This window comes from Salarias fasciatus, chromosome 7 (genome assembly GCF_902148845.1).
Source record: "Salarias fasciatus chromosome 7, fSalaFa1.1, whole genome shotgun sequence".
NCBI lineage: Eukaryota > Metazoa > Chordata > Actinopteri > Blenniiformes > Blenniidae > Salarias > Salarias fasciatus.
In genome coordinates this window covers 16,787,820-16,793,835 of record NC_043751.1, presented here as the reverse complement: position 1 = coordinate 16,793,835, position 6,016 = coordinate 16,787,820, and positions in this window count along the sequence as shown.

The window sequence follows — 6,016 nt, the reverse complement described above, 5'->3', positions numbered from 1 at the left end:
AATGCGAACATCATCTTCCACACAGGCTCCTTTGACATTTGACATTCTGAGGAGGGGACTGAATCTTTCTGTTGCCTTCCCAAACCTCAGCTGCGAGGGCGATCGTTAGAGCAAGCGACACTGAAGCTCAGTCAAACACCGAAGGTCATAAGGTCATAGGCAGCATCCATCAGAGATGAGAAAACCCCCATGCTGCTTCGCTTAGCATAGAGTCGCTGGCCTGCAGCAAGAATAAACACAGTTTATCTAATATGACTGCAGTTTTGAGACAGAGAATGACTCTGATACCTGCCGAGTAAGCGCATAAATTAAATGAGCGGATATGCTAAAAATTTTTACAGCTTAAACCGGAAGTAACTCAGAACTGAAATTCAACAACCACATTCGGATAATAACGAAATCAGTTTAGTACTAGTTCAAAAATATTGTAAGAAATAAATAAGTTGCAACGAAACAAGAATAAGAAAAGCTTGTTCATGCATTTATTTCCACTCGGCTGGATTATTATTGCCATGTGTTTCAGACAGCTGCAGCTCATCCAGAGTCTTCACAACACAGAGTGGAGCTCATTACACCTGAGCTTAAATCTCTGCACTGGCTGCCTGTGTGTCAAAGGATTGACTTCAAAATCATTCTTCTGGTCTGTAAAGCTTTCAATGGTCTCAGGCAAAAATATATTTTAGATTTACTGGTAGAATATTAAGCATCCAGGTCCTTAGGAAGAGGTTTGTTCCCAGAGTCAGGAGCAAATGAAGTGAAGAAGCTTTTAGTTTCAAGGTGTTACAAATACAGGCAGAGCCCAAATGCAGAATTGCATATGAAAGTAGAGTTCAAAAGAAAAACGAGATCCAAACAAAGGTGTTGGGAGAATCATTGAAAGGGTAGGTCACCGAGAATGAAAGCGATCAGTACACAAGGTAAACACAAGAAGAACCCAGGATGTCCAGACACAGAGAAGGCAATCTGGCAACAGAAACACGAAGGAAGGGAACTTATATCCACTGAGGAGGGAGGACACAGGTGAACCACGTTAGGGCGGAGCCAGATAATCACACACTGAGGGAAGACAAACGGAAACACTATCAGCAGCTCAGGCCTTCCAATAAACAAGATATTGTACTTATTTTATTTCATCTTAAATATCTTGATGCTGGTATCTAAAACAATCCTTAGCATTAGTAATTTCAGTAAAGTCCAACAGTATAATAATAATAGTTATACATTTTATTTCATATTTCACAGTGACTTTCTAAACACTCAAGGACACTTCACAATAAAGATTAAAAACACATTACAAATAAATAAAACAACAGACAACGTAACACAGAGAATTAAAAAGAAAGAGTGAAATTGCAGATGATAGGCAGATTGAAACAGATGAGTTTTGAGTGGATTTGAATTGAGGCAGAGAATCAATGTTTCAGATGTCTGGTGGTAGAGAAGTCCAGGGTTGGGGAGCGGAGCGGCTGAATGCTCTGCTATGCTCTGCCATCATAATAATAAAATTATGTTAATATTTACATTAAATGCTAGTGGTTAAATTAAATATGATGCACTTTATTGCATTTTGCAAAAAAAAAAAAAAAAAAAAAAGGTTTAATACTGACACATAGGAAAGTTCTAAATGGCGTCATCTTCTAATTTGTGTAGAGGCTCATTTGCATATCTAGGTCAAATTTGATGATGACGTCATTTAAAACGATACATTGTTGCAAACTCCTCAGTCAGGAAGGTTCTTCATACAGAAAGAAGGAACCATATTGGTGCAAAGTGAGTCAGGTGAAGTGACAGAGCTGCAGCCATAGAGTCAAAGGCAGCTTTTAAATAGAAGTACAGATATCTGTTTTCATACATCTATTGTGTTTCGTCATTCTTTTGCAAATGCAGAAATGCTATTATGCTACATTTACAAATCAAATATGATTGGTGCCTCGTCTCATGTTATCACACAGCGACATTTGAGTAATTTAGATGATTTGCATTGATTGAAAGTTCTTCTTTCTGTCTTCTGTCCGTCTTTCTGTATGAAGATGTCATTTAGAACTTTCCTGACTGAGAAGTTTGTAACAATGTATCATTTTAAATGATGGATATCAAACCAGAGTCAGCTGCCATTAGAAGGTCATCTTTGATCTTTATTAGTGCTGTTTCGGTGCTGTAGCGGGGACGGAAACCAGACTGGAACTGTTCATAAAGACTGTTGTGGGTGAGATGGGAGTGGAGTAGAGAGGCAACACTTTTCTCTAAGATTTTGGAGATGAAGGGAAGGGGAGAAATGGGGCGGAGGTAAAGTCCAACCAATCCCAATGAATGCAATTGTGCAACAACAGCATAAATAAAATAAAGTTGTTTTTTACCCTGTGAGGTAGAATTAAATCTAGTTTTATTGTTGCATCTGATTTTGCCACGTCTCCTTGATTGATTCTTAATTTGAGTTTCTTCCATTGTGAAAGCTTTATTTTCTGTTTTTCAGCTTTTCCCAGTTGTACTGTAAGTCTGTCATGAATTTGAGAAGAATGCAAGCAGATGTATTTATTTCTAATTAACTCAGCACATAAAAGTGAACAAAATGTTTTCAAATAAACAATAATCCTAACATATTTCTGGTAAACAGCGACATTAACTTGTTTGTTTCTCTGCATTCTGTGATTTTTAAGAGAACATTTTCTCCCTGCAGGATACAGACGACCCGAACTGTGTTTCCAGTGTATTATTTAAATACCACAGAAGAAAGAGGTCTCTTGATAATATGCTGATGGGAAAAAGCTTCAGCGACCAGTGAACCCGACCGTTTGGGATATTGCATAACATGTCACAAGTCATAATCTGCATGAATTCAGTCAAGTGTTAAATCCTTCGCCTCTCTTAATCCTCAACAGGACTTGTGATGTTTGTATTGTTTTGTCATGTAAAACAACCTCTGCTGCTTTTTTTGTTGCTGAATGTTTCATTTACTTTGAAAACGTTTCTTGCTGTGACCGGATTTCTGCATGAGCCTCACTCCGTCCCGGAGCAGATGCTGATTCAGGCCTTTTCAGGCAGGTTTTATGGCGCTAGCGTCACTCAAGGCGTCTGGGGGGTGAGAACAGAACAGAACAGAGACCTGAGCGGCAGCGCAGGGAGGATCAATGAATTTGAATTCCCGTCATTCCTGTGACTCACAGGAGGCAGATCCTGCTGAGTGGAATTCCTGGTTTTCATCTGCATCTGGACAAGTAACATGACACCGCGCGATTCCCATTAGCGCGGCCCGGCAAGTGCCACACTTCGGAAACCTTCTGTCCCGCGTGTGATTTACTGGTAAAAGTAATTGCATACCTTCTCCTAAGCCTGGCTGTGCAAGAGTGTGAAGTTTGACAAAAAAAAAAAGAGGCACACACTTCTTCTAAGGACGTGACTCATATGCTCCCATAAGTCATGTGACACAAACCCCTCATGAATTGTTAATGAGGCCTTGCAGCAGCGTCCTTCTGTCACTCTGAGAGGTGACTTCTGGTCCTGCAGGGATGCAGTTGGATTGATCCTTTATGATCACAGACAGCAAAACGCAAAAGTAGTGATGCTTTTTTTCCGTTTCAGAAGAACAAAAGTGTGTGTGTCTGTTTTTCGGAACTAATTGGCTCATGCAGAGAGCCACAGGGTGAATAAACACATTTAGAAACTGTCTGGAAAAGAGGAAATACCTTTGACTCATCCTTTATATGAATTGTTTTTGGGGGTTTTTTCAGCAGAGAAAATAAACATCTTGACTAATCGGTAACACCACTGATACCACAGATCCATCTCAGATATTAATAATAAACACCACCGCAGCTATTTTCATCTCCGAACCAGAAAATGAGATACAGCCAAGTGTTTTCCAAATAATGCATTAGCTGCTTTTCACTTGCTGATCACTTTCTCTGAGTGTTTCCTGTACACTGAGGCGTCACATACTTGCAGGCAAATCCCAGAATCAAAAAACAAGCAGCCATTATTCATCCCAGATGTATAAGGAACATTTCTTGCAATGAAATCGACCCTCTTGTTGACACGAGAGCCTCCAAAATTGTCCAAAAGCCTCCCTGAAAAGAACAATATTTGGAAGCGATTAGCTTCCAATAACCATAAACCAATGATATCATTTACGTGATCCGTCTGAGTTTAAGGTCATGAATACCAGACAATTCCCGTTGAAATTATCAGTGGGACACAGTCGCACATTTACTTTTCTTCCCAGAAATATGTCCTTTGAATGTTTTCCAAGATTTGTTCCAATCACATGTGTTCATCCTGCTCAGCGTGGGGCAATGACCATGTGTTAACTGCTTTATGAGCCCTGGTGTGCATAAAGAAACAACAGTTAGTGGGGTTTACTGTAAGTTACCTTGAGAGAAAACTGAAATTACCATCATGGCCTTGTGTTGGTCTGGACTGAACGTGCAGAGATTCTTGGCCCCGCTGAACTTTTCCCTTCAGAGAAACGGAAACTTGCTGCGTGCTGCCACTCCCCTGGTTCAGCGTGGAGCAACAACAAACATCTGTTTCCAAAAATAGCAGCATTTAGGAGAAAAAAGGGTTTCAATAATAGATATTCCAAGAAGAGCACAGAAAGACTTAGAAGGAACTATGTAATCTGCATTCTTAATGTGTGCAGTATGTGAGTGAGACGTTTTTGGTAAAAGATCGATGTAATTCCCATTTCCCCTCAACAATTTCACCGTTCATTTCCTCCATTCAAATGTTCAGTTTCTGGTTTGTACTTGACGTACCTGATGAGTCTTGTTTGTGTGGAGTTTACATGTTCTCGGTGTCAGCAGGTGTGTTTGATTCGCTTCCTTCCACAATCCGAAGACATACATGTTAGGTTGCTGACTGTGAATTGCCATATGTGCGTGTGTGTGTGTGTGTGTACCACCTCCTCCCTGCATTAGTCCTGTGATGGACTGGAGACAAGCTGAAACCTGTGTTTGACCATGAATGTCAGGGCTGAAATGTATTCAGTGCCACCAAAACAATGTAAATCTAAATAACACCATAATGACAGACTTACTTTTTTTTTTTAAACTGGAAAGTATCACACAAGCAATTGCAGAGATTTGAGTATGGAAGCTAAAACAACTGAGAGTCATTTTGGTTGTTTGTTCATTAGATGGACGTGCACAAAGTCACACTGTGACCTTGAATCCCGGATAAACACAAACCTGACTGGTCTTGGCAGGTGGCATCGTTAGGCAATGATGTTTACAAAGATCTGAGGACTTACAGCTGTCCAGTAAAGGTTGAGAGAGAGAGAAAATCCCACTTTTGCGCAATAATAAAGGCTTTTTTTCTTTATTATTACATCTTCATTAAGCCTTACATGGCTGAAATTTATTTATTTTTTGTATAGTTAAGTAAATCTACCCTGAAAACACTGATAACTCTTTATGCACCTATATATGCTTAAACTATCCATTAGTCGACTTTAATAGGCAGCTTGAAATTATAAATCCAATCACAAAATTCAACTTGTTGTTCAACATTTACATTTTTGTGGTATGAGACGTTTCCTTTTTGTCAGACATTGAGGTTATATATAAAGAAAAATGTGTCACATCTGTCCATTCTGTGCATCATACAAGTATTCTGCTGAAATGTAGTGTTGTTTTTTTAAATGTCAGTCCATGATGAAATATTGAGGGGCTGCTTCTGAGAAAACACCAGATCTGCAGATGATCCAGTCGAGCCACTTAACATCTTATTCGTGAGATTTTACTGCTTCTTTGTACTTCTTTTCCATGACTTCCATCGTGTTTATCTTTTATGAGTCACTTTAGTTGCAGTGTGATTGATCAAGTCATGTTTAATGATTTTGATCTATTTGCAAAGGAAATGAAATTCATCCCCAGTCGTGAATCAACATGAGGTAAAACGAGGCAAACCGTCCGGTAACTAAACTGTCTTCCAGCAGTAACTAAAAGTGAACTTATATGTATATTTAACCTGCACACTGACTCCTGCAGCACCACCGGGGGACTCGGGGGTATGAGACAGG